Source organism: Chelmon rostratus, chromosome 9, assembly GCF_017976325.1.
Source record: "Chelmon rostratus isolate fCheRos1 chromosome 9, fCheRos1.pri, whole genome shotgun sequence".
Classification (NCBI taxonomy): Eukaryota; Metazoa; Chordata; class Actinopteri; order Chaetodontiformes; family Chaetodontidae; genus Chelmon; species Chelmon rostratus.
In genome coordinates, this window is record NC_055666.1 from 18,610,861 (window position 1) to 18,628,437 (window position 17,577).

Below are 17,577 nucleotides of genomic sequence, written 5' to 3' on the forward strand. Positions count from 1 at the left end.
ACAAAGGACTGACTCTTTCATCTTAACAAGGTAGAGGAAAATAATGCCAGAGGTGCATTGTGACCTGCTGTTTACTCCATTTTTGATTTTGACACAAGCCTGATTGACTTTGATGGTAACCTGTGAGACATTTGCTCAATGGGCTTGAACAGCTCCTCTGAAATGGAGGAATCACAGGCTATTTTCACTGAGGGCCAGAGGAAGACATCAGGAAAGGTGTAGAGCAACTTCCTTCATCCAAGACACATTTGCAAACACCTGTAGTTTGTTTGTAGCATTGTACATCATTTCTACAAACTTATAATGTGCTCCAGTGGATTGACGGACTGAGCTGCTTACATGAGGAAGGAGCTGACAGATTTGCTTTGGGTTCACCTTACTGCGTTTTACATTTTGACACAAGCCTGACTGAATTGAGATCAGAATAATCTGCTACTACCGATGTGTCTGTCTAAGAGAAAGTGTGGTCAGCATAGCACAACACTCAAGCATAACCACGTCATATTTCTTAAGTATAAACCAAAGGTATTATGATGAGTGCTGTACATAATGAACACAGCGTTTTACCCATTCATCTGCAACTGTATGTCAATAGTGAGCAGAAAAGCCAAAGGCGGGTCTTTCATCCCCGAGCCAAGCACAGTCATGATGAAAGGGGCAGGCAATGAACATGACACCCCAGTGCAAATCTTATCCACACATGTTCCACTGAACAAGGCTGTTGATCCCACAACATTTGAAGTGAACGCCTGAACAGTGCCCTGCGATATGATTGTAGCTGAGTCCATGCTCAGACAGGAGCAACCCTAAAATCATCCTGGACTTACATGAACTATGTCTTAAGGTGGAGGAATTAAGGGACGTGGCAGCAGGCTAAGGTAATAATATCTGTAATTGTTAAGTAGTGTGTGTAGATGTATAATGACTGCTTTGTGTACTTCACTTGCTGTCACCTTGCGTATACGTAATTTGTTCTCAAGTCTTACGTGCAAAAGATAATGTGATCTCTGTGAGATGTCCTGAATAAACAAAGCAAAGCTAACAACCTAATAACTAAAAGCAAACATGCTATGAGAAGCCCAGACTTTATTAGGGGGGGCTGAGAAGATGCACAAAAGATGGCATGTTAGCAAGCACCTGTAGTCAGTTTGTAGCTTTCTAGGTCCAACTGCACTATTGGATTTCCATAAAATTTGGTACAGACATTCACAGTCCCCAAAGTGATGCTGAGAGCCCCTTTACTTGGATCAAAAAAGAAAATGAAAGCAACTGGAAATAAGAAATGAATGAGCAGCAGTGTGGTGAGTTTTAATTGACTGGTGAAATTAGCATAGTGGAAATGTACATTATAATTGAGTGTATCAAGACATCAGGCAAGCATAGAGGAAAGTTTGAGTGTGCATCAACAGCAGCGGGAGGAAATCAGAAAACAGGGAGACAGAAGGTATGGTAAATATATAAAACAGGGTAAGCTATAAATAAAGGCTTGCCACTTATATAAACCTGTTTCTTTCTGCAGTTGGAGTAAATTATAGGTACAGCCAGTATTTGAGAATTTATGGTATCCATTGGTATTGGGCTTGTCTCCCATCCTTATCACACTTTTTCAGTCAGTTTGCACCCAGCACAGCGCTAAAATAAGCCTCAGGTACTGCATCACAACTTGTCTTGTTTTGCAGCCACACTCAACTTAACAATGAGTTCAGTAAAGCCTCTCTATTGCTTTGACCTTGGACCAAAACCTGAATTACAGAGGGGACAGAATTCTACAATATACAGCTGTTAATGTTTGCCCACCATCTGTTATTGTGCATCGAAATGGGAGACTGCACAATAAAACCCCATATTAGTCATAAAGCTTGTTCAGTTTACATAATTCCTTGATAACACGAAGAACAAACTGAGGCACATGGACAAGCAGTAAAAGTGATTATGCAACTTTAACTTCAAGGTTGTAAACTGTTGATGGGAAATAGTTGTTGTCTGGGGATCCTCAAGGGCCCTTCAGGAAAGAAAGAGTCCTCAGAACGGAGGAGTCACGGATTTATTTAATTTAATGCAGTGAGGCTGAGAACATCTTCAGGCAGGGCTTCACTGTCACATTCACACATGACATACTCGTTGCAACATTTATCCTGCGCACCCTTTGCTCTAGGTCAGCCATGTCCAAACTATTCCATAAAGGGCCGTGTGGCTGCAGGTTTTCGTTCCAACCAAGGAGGAGCACACCAGGCTGGACTCATTTAATCAGCTGATCTCACTTTTCAGCTGATAACTAAGGGATCCCTTGATGTTGATTGGTTGGCTTGGTGTGCTCCTCCTTGGTTGGAACGAAAACCTGCAGCCACACGGCCCTTTATGGAATAGTTTGGACATGCCTGCTCTAGGTGATGCGTTCAAAGGGATGCTCCATCAAAAAGCAACACTTTGTGAATCTTCACACATGGAATTTGCAGCTGTAATCAGTTTGCAGCTGTTGTCAGACAGGATTCATGGTGGTCACAATGGATTGCAAAGGTGACTCAGTTTGATAGCAGCAATAAAAAACATTCATTTGTCAATTTTCCGACTGTTTCTGTAGTGCACAACTTGGCTGTCCATCATGTTTTGTATGTTGTCTGGTTATTGGCCTTGCAGTGCCCTATTAAATACTTTTTCCCTGTTTTAGCTTCATTAGGGAAAGCAGTGCAGGGGAACCCAACATCCACCTGCAGGTTGAGACTCTATTAATGCTCACATAGAGATAAGCCTAATATTGACACTCCTCAAACTTTTAGGCACTACAGTGTAATTGCGTATTAAAAGTCACACTGACAATACAGTGCAGTAATAAAAGAGCTCTGTGGTGTACAGTGCACACATCTAACAGGAACTGATATATAAAAAGTGTGAGAAGACTTTAATAATAAAGCGTTCACAGTTTGTGCATTTCCATTCAGTAACACAAAGTGGCCAGTTGGGGGTGGACATGCTCTATTATAATTTCTTGCATCTGCAGAGAAAGTCATCTTGGTAGGAAATGTGATGCTAATTTGTGTCAGACAGCTGGAAAACACTGCAGCAGCTACATTTAGCAGAATACATCTAACTAACAGAAAATTCCAAAGATGGACATCATAGTTGGAAAAATAATAAAAGTCATCACTGTTAAACCAAACAAATCTTAAGTAAAAACATGTTTTTGTATCTTGGTAACTGGACTGTGTCACAGTTCAACACTACATACAAACAGTATTTGCAAATTTCTCTTTGGAGATTAATAAAGTATCTAGACAACCCTGGTTGTGTCAGGAAGTGGGATTTCAGGGGAACTGGTTCAGTTTCATTTATTTAACTAAAAAGGAAACCAAAACTCATGGAACTATGAAAAAAAACACAAGGGTAAATGGGCATAAGACAGGGAACGAAGACAACACAGGGCAACATTGAACAAACACAACAGACGTGGCATGGCTTATGGACAAAGACAACACTAGAAAAACACTAACAAGAAATGTGGCTCGACAAAGACAATACTAGAAACACACTTACATGGACTGTGGCATGGCTAGGGAACATAGACAACAAGAGAACACAGTAGACAAACACTGACATGAAACTTGGCACAGACAACATTAAAAGACAACGGACAAACTCTTACTTGAAACGAGGGATGGACATGAACAAGATGACACATGGAAAAAGACTGGGCAAAGGCAAGGTTTCTCAGACAACGACCTAACAAAGACCGAGGGGAAGACACAGACTTAAATACACGAGGGAGGACAACTAATAACACACAGGTGAAACAGATCAGACAATCACAAAGGCAAACACAGCAAGTAAAGCAAATGAAGAAACATAACATGAACCTTCAAAATAAAACAGGACAAGACAAAAACCAGACTATGACAACAAAAAAGGAGAATCAACAAAAAACAGGCATGCAAAGCACAGATCATGACAGATTGCAAATAAATTAGGACACTGGTGAAAGCATAATTAAAACGGAATGCGATAATTTGCTTTTTGACACATACTCAAGTAAAAACAGTGCAAAAACAATATACTTAATATTCTATCTCATCAGCTTCATTGATTTTTTGTAATTTTATGCCTATTCTGAATTTGATGCTGGCAACATGTTTAAAACAAGTTGGGACAGGAGCAACAAAAGACTGGAAGAGTTGTGGAGTGCTCCAAAAACACCTGTTTGAATCATTCCACAGGTAAACAGGTGTTAGTTTCATGATTGGGTATGAAAGGGGCATCCTGGAAAGGTTCAGCCATTCACAAGTGAGGATGGAGCGAGGTTACCACTTTGTGAACACATGATTGTATAAAGATTACTACATGGGCTCAGGAAGAATAAAAACTGTTGCCAGTAAACACAGTTCATTTACAAATGATTGCCTTCTGTTTTTTATTTGCATTTTACGCAGCATCCCAATTTTTTTTCAATTTGGGTTGGATACAGTTATTTAATAGTGCACTGTTTTCGCAACAACAATATGTGTACGTGTCCATTTTGCCTTGCACTGATGAATGTCAATCAAGCTGCTTCTGTGGAAGGCCACGGTCAAATAAACTTCACAGTCAGAAAGCAACTTGTTATTGTTTTTTAGGATTTAAAGTGCCCCATATGTTCCAAATATTCGGCTGATTAGACCTCTGCTCAGGGGAAGGTGGGCAGAGCTACACTGTGAACAACATGAGGTCACCAAGCTCATTGTGCTAAGAATTTGTCAACAAAACAGACAGCAGAGCGAGGGAGATGTCAGTCAAGCGCAGTCTTGAGAAAAGGTCTAATCAACCAAAATAAGTGAAATCGGCTGTGTGGGTTTGCCATGTGCAGAACCTTGAATGTTTTTTATTTATATTGTGATGGTACAGAATAGACAGGGAATTTTGACGCATATGTGGTCTGAATATGATGATTAACTGATTTTGTGTTTGCCAGATCCTGCTGTCTCTGGTTTGTTATTCAGGAACTCATTTTGAACTCCTCAGTAAAAACTGAGTAGCTACGTGTTTGTGGTTTGTAGGATGATGAAATAATGGGTAAAGGTAAACAGGAAGTAATGAGGGATTACTGAGTAACTTCTCAGTTTAATACACCTCTTTACTTGAGGTTGATAACATTTCAGTAATTAGTAATTAATGAGCAGTTTTGTGTTGGCGAGTTGGACAGGCTCATGTACAGAGTGGTCAGTTCATCTAGACCACTAGACCATCTAGACACTTGTGAAATAATTGTTATGATGACGTATGATTAATGATTAATACAGTATCTTAGTCTGTTCTCCAGTAATGAATCACTGTCATCTGTTTAGTCCTTTCATAGTTTCATTCATCCTAAGTTAATCAGGAACTACTTATTAGTCATTTCTTATTTGTTCCTCACTCGCTCATGAGTGACTTCTCAGGATTTTGCGCACCTTGCATTGCTAATTTGTTATTTTTGTCACTTTTCCTGTGTGCACACTAGACTCACAATGATGTGACACATGATGAGGATTTAGAACACAGGATAGACAAGGGCTGAACCCGTCAGGAGCAAGCAAATGAGAGAAAAAGTGACCACTCCACCAAACATGACCACAAGGTGTTGCTAGTGTCCAATGTATTCCACTTCCCATTCTCTCTCCAGTCTCAGTGAACACCCTGTTTTTCAAAAACCTCTCTCCATTATAGGTGCTCTCATTCACAGCATACATCAACTGGACGCAAAGCCACGTGTATGTACGTGCTTACATGCATGTGTGTCTGTTTTCCTATCCGTTTTTGGGATTCAGTGATTGTGTAAGCCATTGGCCATGCTGTAGCCTGGCGATGAGGCTCAAAGTTATGGACCAATATTAATAAATGGTAGCCCTGGCAACAGTGTTCAGTGTGTGAGTCAGAGGAGCTCAGGCAGAGGGGAAGGCAGGGCACTGTGGCCAAACATGGATGCTCTCTGAAAACCACCTCGGAGGCTGGCTGCGAACCAGTGTCACATCTGTGCTGAACAAGAGTTTGAGGACGCGCCGAATTATAAGCAGATCAACATGAAATAATTGCGTTAGTGAGCTCTTACAGTAGAGGAATGATTTTTGGGTTTCGGCACTGGGGGATTCGGAGATTTGTTTGATTTCTGTCGTTTATGTCAACACACACAGCACTGTAAACCAAAGCAATTACATCTAATGACTAGTGCAGCAGTGTTTGAATGCTTTGCACAAAGTGAAGGATTATAGTATAACAAACAGTTGGGGGAATACCGCATGGGTGTTCCCCCTGCTGCCCAGGGATTGTTGGGATGTACGCACTGTGGTTGTGATGCACATTCTCCTGTATCTCTGAGGAGTGGATGATATTTTTAAAGTGACCATAATAGTTGTTGTGGATTTGTAGGGTTGTAAACTGGGTATAAATCAGTTAAACTGCTGCAGACAGTGGACGCCAGCCTCCAGAGCCCTACTAGTCCTTCTAATGTGGTCTACAGAGGGACAAAAGGTTGTACAGAGGAAGATAATGAGGAAACTTGAAGAGAAAATTGAGAAAATATGCAGAAGCAAAAACTGTTACTCAGTTGCAGTCCTGTGCTGTTATGCAGTAGGTTTGAGGGTTTTATGACTTTGGTCACGTATACACAGTGCAGTACTGTATGCGGCCATCAGTCTCTGTATAAAGTAAACAACAACTGGCCATGTTGGGGTCACTCACTTCCAATCTTTGAGCTGCCTTTGTTTGCTGTGCCACTGCAGAGGCCGAGGGAAGCTGATTACAAATCTTGCCACTTCCCCAGATTACAGCTACATAACCGAAGTATTTTTTCACTGCTCAAGGCAGATTTTCTAACTTCATATTTGCTCAAAAAGGCTGGGTGTGTTTTTTTTCCTGACAAACAAATGCAAAGTGATACTTTAGACTTTCTCATTATCCCACAATGAGCCTTTTAGGAGGGGTGTGGACATAGTTACAAAGGGAAACAAATAAGAAGACACAGAAATTAAGCAGACAAAAACACTTGTTGCCAAGTAAAAGGCAAATACAATACAATAAAGATGAAAATAAATGTGAACAACTAAAACAAAAATTAGAAAAAAACATGCTCTGTTAATATAATCTAATTACATATCATCTAATTTAATAATTATGAAGAATAGCTATTATCATTATTATTGTAAAAAAAGTAGTGCTAAATAAGTTTTCACTTGGATTAATCTTATAATGATGTTTAAACCTTTTTTTGGCCACCTCTGGGCAGAGGAAACATACTATTATTGCAACATTGACATCCTATTACCTCACAAAGTTGATGTGGCCAACCTCTGTTGGTTTCCTACAGTATTTACACATCCAGCAGTCACAGAGAAACATTCATCTGGAGCCATGTTTGTGGCCACCTGACAAATGAAAGCCAAATATTTACTCTCATTTTAGCTTTGTTTTGGTCACCACCAACTCCAGAGGGAAATATCTGGCTTTCTAGCTGCTAAACGCTCCACTCTGCTCACCAACAAACCGTGCCTGATTTTCTGTGAGGTGCTGTGCAGGTACTGTATTCTGGGTTTGTCATAGCTATTGTGCTGAAAACAGCTGTCTGCTATGACTGAAAACGACACCCATGAGGGCAGTGAAAGTGAAGCAAGACAGTGAAGAAAACAAACAAAATACACTATAAAACCTATAAAAACTATGAGACCCCTTTCACATGCAAGCAGTCATGTGATCCACTGTTAATAAGAACTGTCTATAGCCTCTTTAGCTAATTTGATTCTCTCATCGTGAAAGCCAAGACAAACTAAAATACAATGACACTCGTCTCCTTGATGTGCTGTCAAACATACAAACATACAAAAGGTAATGGAATAAAGCAACGTTTAGAATTTGGTAGATTATACGTAGCACTTCTAAAGTTTGATGAACTAATTTCACAGGGCTAAAAAAAAAACAGTTAGTCTACATATATTCTTATTCTGAAGTTAATGCTGGCAACAGGTTTCAAACAAGTTGGGACAGGAGCAACAAAAGACTGGGAAACTTGTGGAATGATCCAAAAACACCTGTTTGGATCATTCCACAGGTAAAAAGGTTCATTGGTAACAGGTGATAGTATCGAATATGAAAGGAGCGTCCTGTAAAGGCTAAGTCGTTCACAAGCAAGGATGGAGCGAGGTTCACCACTTTGTGAACCTGTGATTGTATAAAGGTTACTACATGGGCTCAGGAACACAGTAAACACAGTTCATTTGCAAATGATGGCTTTCTGTTTTATGTTTTCAGGTTTTACAAAGTGTCCCAGCTTTTTTGTAGTCTGGGTTGGAGGGTTCATTAAACCACTCCTGAAGATCCAGATCTTTGAGTCTAAGGTTAACCTGAAACATGAAACATGCTTTTAGATTCTCCACATATTGTATTATAAATTTCAAAATCCAAATTTGTCAAGAATAAGTTTAGAAATCCATTTTGACTGATATTTACTTCTACAGTTTCTGTATCAAGTTAAACACAGTGCATGATATCTTTTTCTCAGATTCCATTTGAGATAAGCAGTGATCACAAATATATGCTGCAGTTGGAAAAATGTAACCTCTTTTCATGTGTTCTATAAAAAATCCCAACATCTTGAAGAAATTAGGAGATTTCAGCACCGGCCTTATAAAATAGGTCTTCTCTTTTTTTCTTTTCGACACAATACATAATTTGGGGTGCTTTGGCAGGGAGGAATATTTCCTCCTCTCATTGTGATGACAAAGTGCTCTTAAATGGAGCCGGGAAACCCAAGTGAAACCAGATTGTTCAGCGAGATAGAGGAAGCCGAAGATAACAGGCGGTAAATCAGACGCAGTTGGGAGACAAAGGATTGCAGCCAGAGATTCACATATAGAACAGGAGTAACACCTTTCTGCAGTAGCAACAACCAGGAGAGTTATAGCTTCTGTAAAAATCTGCCCTGTATAACGTTGTGCTGACGTTTTCATTGCACCGCCATATACCACTTCCAGGACAGTTTCTGAATGTAAGCTACAGTGATCATGACATTCACAGCGGATGAACAAGAGTCTACAGCCGTGCTAGCGTGTGGCTGTACTTAGAAACAGTGCTTACATGCTTACATCAGCATGCTAACATGCTCACAATGACAATGTTAACAAGCTGATGTTAACAATCAAGATGTAGGCAGATATAAAGGCCCAGTGTGTAGGGTTTAAGGGGATTTATTGGCAGAAATGTAACATAATATTCATTGTTAGATTTTCATTACAACATAATCACCTGAAAATAAGAGTAGATGTGTTTTCATTACCTTAAAATAAGGTCTTTATATCTACAGAGGGGTCCTCCTCCACATTGCACCGCCATGTTTCTACAGTAGCCCAGAACAGACAAACTAAACACTGGCTCTAAAGAGGGCCTCTGGGGATGTTGCAATGTTGCAGTGCTTACTTTTTTTTAAACTTACTTTTTAACTTTTATCTTTGTATATATATTTTACTTCAGTCTCTCTTTCAAACTCAACACCAACTGAACGACTCCCCTTGAATCAGGAGAATCTCTCTCACCCTGCTGTCTTGCAGATGATGCACGCTGCATGATATGAAGGACAAAACCGTGTTCTAATAGACTATAATAAACAATAAATAAAGTTCCTGAATGTTTATGTGCAAACGCCTGAAACTTCAACTTGAGCCACAATATCAGGCACAAATTAGTGTGTGTTTTCCAGGATGATGAAGTCATGTCATACTCTGCCTCCGACTGGCTAGGAATGTCAGTGGTTTTCCAGGTGTTTGGAGGAAAACCAAAGCATCAGACTAAATGAAGCTTTTACCTGATGATGGCAGATAAGAGAGGCTACGAGAAATCTACAGGTAACTAGAAAAACCTGGTGAAATGACCAGAACCAAACCTGTAATGCCAATCAAAGTAGTAGATATTGAGATATTTCACGGAATAAGTGAAAACTCTTACATGCTGGTGGTGCTAGAATAAAAGTCAGGGGATCACAAAAATCATTAGGATTTAACTTCCGGTCACCATGTCTTTAGAAAATATCATGGCAATCCTTTCAATATTTATTGAGGCATTCAGTCTGGAACAAAGTGGAGGACTGACAGACAGACATACCCATGTTGTCAATCCTACAGCTACACCGCTAGCATGGCTAATGAAAAGGAAAATTACTGTAGTAATTCTACCCAACAAAGCGCAATCATAATGGAGTCTCTCATTTCACCAGCGACTGAAGAATGAAACTCCACACCAAATCAGGCTGCACAGATGATATAACACGGGCTGGAGGACTCTGAACTTTGAAGCAGGAATGCAGATAGAATGACAAGAGATTTTGGCCAGTAGCTGATGATGGAGTCCTGAATGCGATTGCCTGTCGATTCAGCTGCAGATGAATGAGCTGGCTGGCTTTGATGCTGCGGCAGGTCACATGCCTGCTGTCCCTGTGTATGTGTATGTATGTGTGAGGTAATGGGGAGTGAGATAGTGAGAAATACTGGGATTACTGGAAGGTCGGGGGCTGTCAGATGAGATGGATGCAAGACTTCTCCTTCGGCGCTCAAATCACACACACATATACTCACTCAGAGGTGGAGGGGTTTGAGTCCCGAGGCGCCAATGCTTCACTTACGATGCACAGGCACTCACATGTGTTTAGATGTAAATGCACGCGCACACTTTCTCGCAATAAAACAGATGTGTGCGTACAAGCGTGCATGCCCACACACACCAACTTCGGCTCTCAAACTGTATATATCCTACTGGGCTGCGCTCCAATCAGCAGGATTAATGAAGAGGTATCGCATTTTACAGTACAGCAGCGTGTGGGGCTCTGGGGAACAAATGGCTAGAGTCTGCAATTCCTCAAATCTGTCTTCAATAATGTAATCGACTTTCAGGTTATGAGATAGCATGGTTAAGGCAATTTGCAGAACTTTGTGGCACGGCTGAGTTATGTTCCTTAACAAGACCATCACATGCAATCTGCTATGTTCCACAGACCATAGGCCCTCATGAATACCTACTGTGTAAATACTGTGCTGTTGAGAAGAAGCATGATGGTGTAATATGTCAGAAGGTATTTCGTGAAAGAATCCATGATCCTTTAAGAGATTTTGTGAGAAGATTTATTAACTTGAGAGCGTTTTATTTGGCGAAACCACCTCAAACCACTGATGACCTTGATAAACTAAAACAAGCTTGGAATTACCCCAAAATTGCTACCCACTAACAGTTCAGCTTCAGAGTTGAAATGCCAGTGGAATACTGGCCACAGACACCATTTCAGCTCAAGGCTTGCTCTGTGGTAAATCTCATGATTAAATGAGTTTGAAAAAACAGCATTTTAGGTTTGTTTGACAGTAATCATGCCCACATTCAAAGACTGATTTTGGGAAATGAGATCGACTGGTTTGAATGAAACTGAGGTCAGTGTACAATTACCAGTGCAGCTCAAAAAGTAAGGCAGACTTTTGACGAGCTATAGCGGCTCATTCTGTGGTTCTGTCAAGGGCACAGGCTGCTGTCATTCTGGGAGGCTAGAAAACGCTGGCTGATGCTAGTGCAGCTGGTGAGGTGGTGGCATGTTTGGCAGAGTGCAGGATGATAACAGTGTGTGCTTGGTGTGAGGTGACAGAGTCTTGTTCCAATACTCCGGGGCTCTGGACCCTCACCAGGGAGACTTGTTTCGCTTCCATTCGTCTCTCAGAGTGTCAAATTCCAAACCGCTGAGGGAATAACCCGACTTGTTGCAGGCGAGGGGAGGAACATATCAGTGGAGAGTACAGTAGATGAGTGTTAGAGTTGCAGGTTTCAATTGATAAAGGCCTGATAAAGGCTGGAGTGAGTGTGTGAGATGTTAAGAGTCGGCCGAGCAATTCTGAACAAGTCCCACTAATCCTTCGTTATCAGAGTGTTTGTCTTGGGTCGGGATGAAAGCGGTGAAGCTTTGGGGTGTGTAAGCAAACGCAGGCCGAGTCGTGTGTATTTGCGTGTGGGCATGTGATTTGTGCAGTCTGGGGTCTACGGTGTGTCTGATAACAAAAACAAAGGTCACAATAGGAAGGCCCAATCACTGAGCCAGATACTGAGCGTGAGAGAGAACCAAAGCCGAGCGATATCACAACCTGAGGTCAAGAAAGCCACCGGGAATCAGAATATTTGGCGGGTTCATTGTACTCTCAAATCTGATAGATTGTGTGTTGCGCTGATGACAAAGGGTGGACATACAAGGACAGGATTAAACCGGCATTGCACTGCTTTAAAACAATGCAGAGGCCCCAACATTGGTGGGGGTGTATTGCTTCAGGTACCGGCGAGATGTGAAATATGATACAGGAAGTCCAGCTTGAATAACGGATCAATTATGCCAAATCACTGAACAACGGACTATAAAACTCTGACACAGGATTTTAAAACTCTGGAAAGTTATCACGGTGGGAATTATTTTATTGTAGGGTGAAAGGATACCTGGGCAAATGGTAGAAATACCGCATTCTCATTACAAACTAATCTACGAACTAATCTATTCACTTTTTTTTTGTGAATGCGGGGCACTTTTTTGCTTTTTCTTTGGTTGAAGCAGGATTATTAAGTCATTATTACTTGTACAAAATTTCATAGCAACACTTCTATTAGCTGTTGAGATATTTATTTAGCACTTCTTGCACAGCAACAAATAAAAACATGTTTTTTGTGATGTTAACAGTTAGGAAAAACATTCCAGCGTTTGAGTCCCTGATAAAGTTGTCACTCCGGAGAGAGGAAATAAATTTATACTTGAAGGAAGTCCTTGGAAATGGCATTGTTTTATTTGGCAACGAAGGTGTAGGTGGAAAATAACTACTTCTTGCAGTTGAATACAGTTGATGTGCAGCAGGCAGCTCTGGGTCTCCAGAAATAGCTAAAGCCCAAACCAGCATGGTTTCAAAACAATGCACCGCACACTGGACTCCATCAGACTTCCCTTGGCTGATATTCTGAGCCTTGTTAATGACGTCCGGTGGCCAGAAAAGTGCAATGAAGTCAGGCAAGAGCTACACGGTCCACAGGAAGGTATTGGCTTTAGGGACCAAAAGAAAACACCCAAACAAGCCGGCAGGCGAGTCAGTAAACAGGAAAATACACAAAGGAAGGCACCTGGTTCAAGTGCACGGTGCCTTCAGGGACATGGGACACACTCCGGCTCACGCTGTGTTGTTTCCTATTGACATACAGTGTTTCCTTACTTTCGGATATCCTGTGTGTGTGTTTGTGTATGTGCGAGGCAGTTTATTTGTCATTATGTCAGGTTGTTTGTTCAACCATATCTATAATTGGTATCATTAATTGCACTTTGGAATTTGCTCCATTTTAATCATGTAGGATGTTACTGTATGTGGAGGAATGTCATTGTGTTCACTAATCTCCATGGATGACCAAGTGATCATACACAAGCACGTGTGGTCCAGGAGCCCTCACAGACATGACATGGCTCAACTCCTGCAGCTTGATTAGAAGTGGATATTCTTCTTTTCCACTAATCCCTAATCATGGATCAGTTTTAAGTAAATTCGGGACAGCAGGTTAGGAGCAAACGAAGAAAAATCTAATGAAAAATAATTGGAAGAATTTACTGATTGCAAGGTTAATGAGCCACAATATTTTTATAATAACAATGGATCAGATGACTGTGTGTAATGTTAAAGGGCCCGCAAAGTGATCCACCCACAGAGAGTTGACCAGACTCTGCTGCTCCTCTCTGCTTTATGGAGCTTTTTCCTGTCTTCTAGTTTGGTTTGGCTGCTTATAGCTTTACTGTTTTGGTTCACGTCATTTTGACCCAAACAGGCAGATGTTTTCAGTAAAAAACTTGATGTACACCACCCATCCATCACCAAACAGCAGACAGACTGTCACGAACACAAGCGGATCACTTCCCCTTTTCCCTCAGATCCCAGAAGCTACCAAAAACACAGGATGCACTGCATCAGCATGTTCACTGATGAGGTAAAGTGAAATTGTCCTAATTTCATATGCCGTAGTAACAAAATTTGTGCAAACAAGTAACTACAGCAGAGGTTGGCGCCAGGGTGGAGGGGGAAGTGGAAAATTTAAATTATAATTGTGGCATTTATTTTCCCAGGAGGTTGTACCAGGTGGCAGACAAAATTGTACAGTGAAAGCGAAGCTTCTAAGAAACCAAACTAACACAGATGGTTTCATTATTACATCGTGTCAATCAAGGTTTACTTCATCATGATACATTTAGGCAAAAAACTTGTGTATTGCCTGACCAAAGAGAAAACAGGAGTTTTTCATGTTTCACATATTGCCGCTGAAAAAGTATACAGTATCTCGTAGATATCAAGAGCCTTGGTTCGACTCACGACTTAAAGTATCGCGCCGCTCGTGTCCGCACATTCAGGAGCTCATAATAAGCTTGTGAAGGGATTAGCGCTGTGCCTAACTTGACCTCCTGAACCCTGAGAATAAGGCGTTTGCGAACAGACAGCAGCTGAAGAAAAAAAAAAGCAGCCACCTCTCAGTTGCAGGAGCTTTTGTCTTGTCCCCGCAAATTCCTTTTCCCCTCTTCTCCTTGTAAACTGCTCCACCATAACAGGCTGTGACCCCAATTACAAAGGGAGGACTGCATGTCAAACTTGGCCAGTCAAGTCGGCCCTTTATATGCATTGGTTGGGGGTTAAGCTGAGCTCCGGCTAACACTGAAACAGAGCTGAGGCTGCTGTCACAGGGAGCTTTAAGCCCATGAGCTGCTTTTTTGATGCAGATACGGTATATTTAGAAAGCAGGGGAAGACTTGAGGAGGAAAAACATTGTAAATCCTTATTTTTTTGCTTGCTAGAGTGTTAAATCTCATCATTATCCTCCACGGAAACTGCCATATAACAAGAAGAAGATAATGAGGAAACTTGGAGACAAACTTGGTGTGGAAGCTACAACAGCTCACAGTATGAGGATGAAATCTTAATATTAGCGATGAGTCATTGTTGTGTAGGGAAAGAAAGTGCCTCTATTATTTATGTATGAATAAAACTGAGACCAGAAAGAACAAAATACTCGTGTGTTGCATGTTTAAAATGAATTTGAATGCTATAAATCATTCCACCATCCAAAAATCTGATACTGAATGGCATATACTGTGCACTATAAAAACTGCAATCAAAAAGAGCACGTTTAGTTGGCTAAACTTGTCACTTCAGTCTGAAAGAACAATACAATTTATGTGAGATTCAGCTCGAGGCACTGACTTTAAAGCCTCTCTTGGAAGGAGAATAAAAACAAACCTCTGGGCGATGAGACCCTGCTGCTGCAACCCTGCCATGTGCAGGACTTTTATTGGTGTCAGCAGTGACCAATGGAAAAATGGAGCTGCTGCAGTCGGCACGCACACGCTGACCTCAGTCGGCATATCATCCAGTCAGCCTGTTAGCTGAAACACCTTCTTCTCCCAGCTCTGATGACAAATGCTATTTATAGCACATTTTAGCTGTGTTATTACTGAGCTATACCTTTCACTGCACCCTTATCTGCAATCTAAAGTGATTAAACCAGCCCCCATTTCCAGGCTCTATCACTGTGAACAAATGTTATTCTAGCCTTGAAAAACTGTCAACCCATTACAGTCTGACAAACCAAGCATATCATTGCATATATCATTGACAAAGAGAGAACAGGGGAGGAATTGTGGACATGACACATTTCATTGATCCTGCAGCAACAGGATTTCAGAGGTAGACATAATGGTGCATTGTTGTACTGGCTGTAATTGTGCTGTATTTTCACTCAGTGTCCTTTTGATTAAGCATGACTGACTTTGCATGGTGGACATGAGCAGTGCAATTGAATAAATCCCTCACAGTGTATAAGGTGTGTGTGCATATTAACACTCGCTTTGGCAATATGTAATTTAGTATACAAATGGACTGTGTTACATATTTATTGATCTGGTATGTCTCTGTTAACTAATGGGCCATTATGTTGCATAATGTTTCAGGCTCCAGTCAGGTTCATTATTCAAAAAATGTGTCTCTTCTTCATCTCTGACTGTACCAATCATCTGTGTATATATGCAATACCCACTGAGAGCAAAATGTAACAAAATGCAAAAACTAAGCTTCACATCTTGAGTTGGCTGTCAATTTAGGCAACTTGCTTGATTAAATATAGCACATTTATGGAGATGAAACAAATAATGACACTGACTCCCACCACTGATTGCATTTGTTTCAAATATTACTCTATATGCACAAGTTGTAATTTCTAAAGTGAGTTTATGAACATGAATAAATATAGAGGTGCTGATATTCTCCAGTATTAGTACCAAAATACTAAATCATGCAATTTGTTTATGGTTACAGTCACATGAGCCATTCGGATGTATTCATATTTGAGTATTTGATCAAAACTCTAAAATGAAAACACAACAACTGTAGCTGAACAAAATGGTCAAACCGGATGACCAGCTCTCTGTGGATCCACAACCTCTGTCCAGACTGTTGATTCATTATCTCAACCTGTAGTCTCTAACAGTGAAGCAAAAATAAGCAGGGCCACTTGGCTAAACAAAAGCATTGTGCTCATAAATCTACCACAGGCCCCTCTGAGATCCTCCAGGCCGTCACTGCAGCACAGCAGTGTGGTACCCACTGGGTTAGGGGGTCATAGAGGAAAGGGAAAGGCATGACACACTGTAACGGCAGGGAATCTGAACTCCTGCTGAGCTGCTGCAACCCATCATGGAGAATTTCCTGATTGTATGTCTAACCTTTCAGCAATTTTTGCTACAGCCTGCGGTGCGTAACATGCGTGTTACCTGGGGAGTGCATGTTTGCCATGTCACAGACAGTGCACTTCAAAGTAAAAGAAAGATATTGTCTTATAGAAAGGGATACCGCTTTATTTTGAATAACCTATGACCTTAACAAATAAACTATGTCTGTCTGATGTATGCAGTGAAAAGACATATCTCTGTCGTCTATCCAAGGGCACTGTTTTCAGGAAACAGCCTCGTCCTGAGCTTTTGCAGAGCTGTCATAGAAAGGCTTATGTGTCTATTAGGAGCTGTTAAAGCTTTTTAAACCCTGTTGCCTTTTCTTGCACATTGATATGGGGACCACCTGTTAAACAGGTAGTGAATCCTGTACATTTGTCATATTAAATAACTCTTTTGACAGATTTAAGTGCTGAGAGCTCTAAATCTGATGCTTCGCGTTACTTCAATAGAGTCTCTTTAATGTCTCTTGACTTTGTTTTTCTGAGCTAGTTGTAAGTTGTGTCCCACTGGGACAAAGTAGATAAAATACTTGCTGTGGTTCAGGGCTCAGGAAAGGTGCCATCACAAAGATCAAAGTCAAATACAGTTGGCATCATATGGCTTTCATCATCACAGATGCTCAAACGCATACTGACAGGGCTGAAGCAGTACAGCTCTATTTGAGGCACAGGTGAGCCCTCTGATACAACCAGTTGTGTCTGATTGTTTATCAGCAGCCATTCAAACAGCCTCAGTGACTTTTCTCCTTTTCTCTGGAGTGTTTTTACACCACGTCTCCATCAAATGCACAAAACAAACCCCTTGTAAAACTGCAAATTTTGATT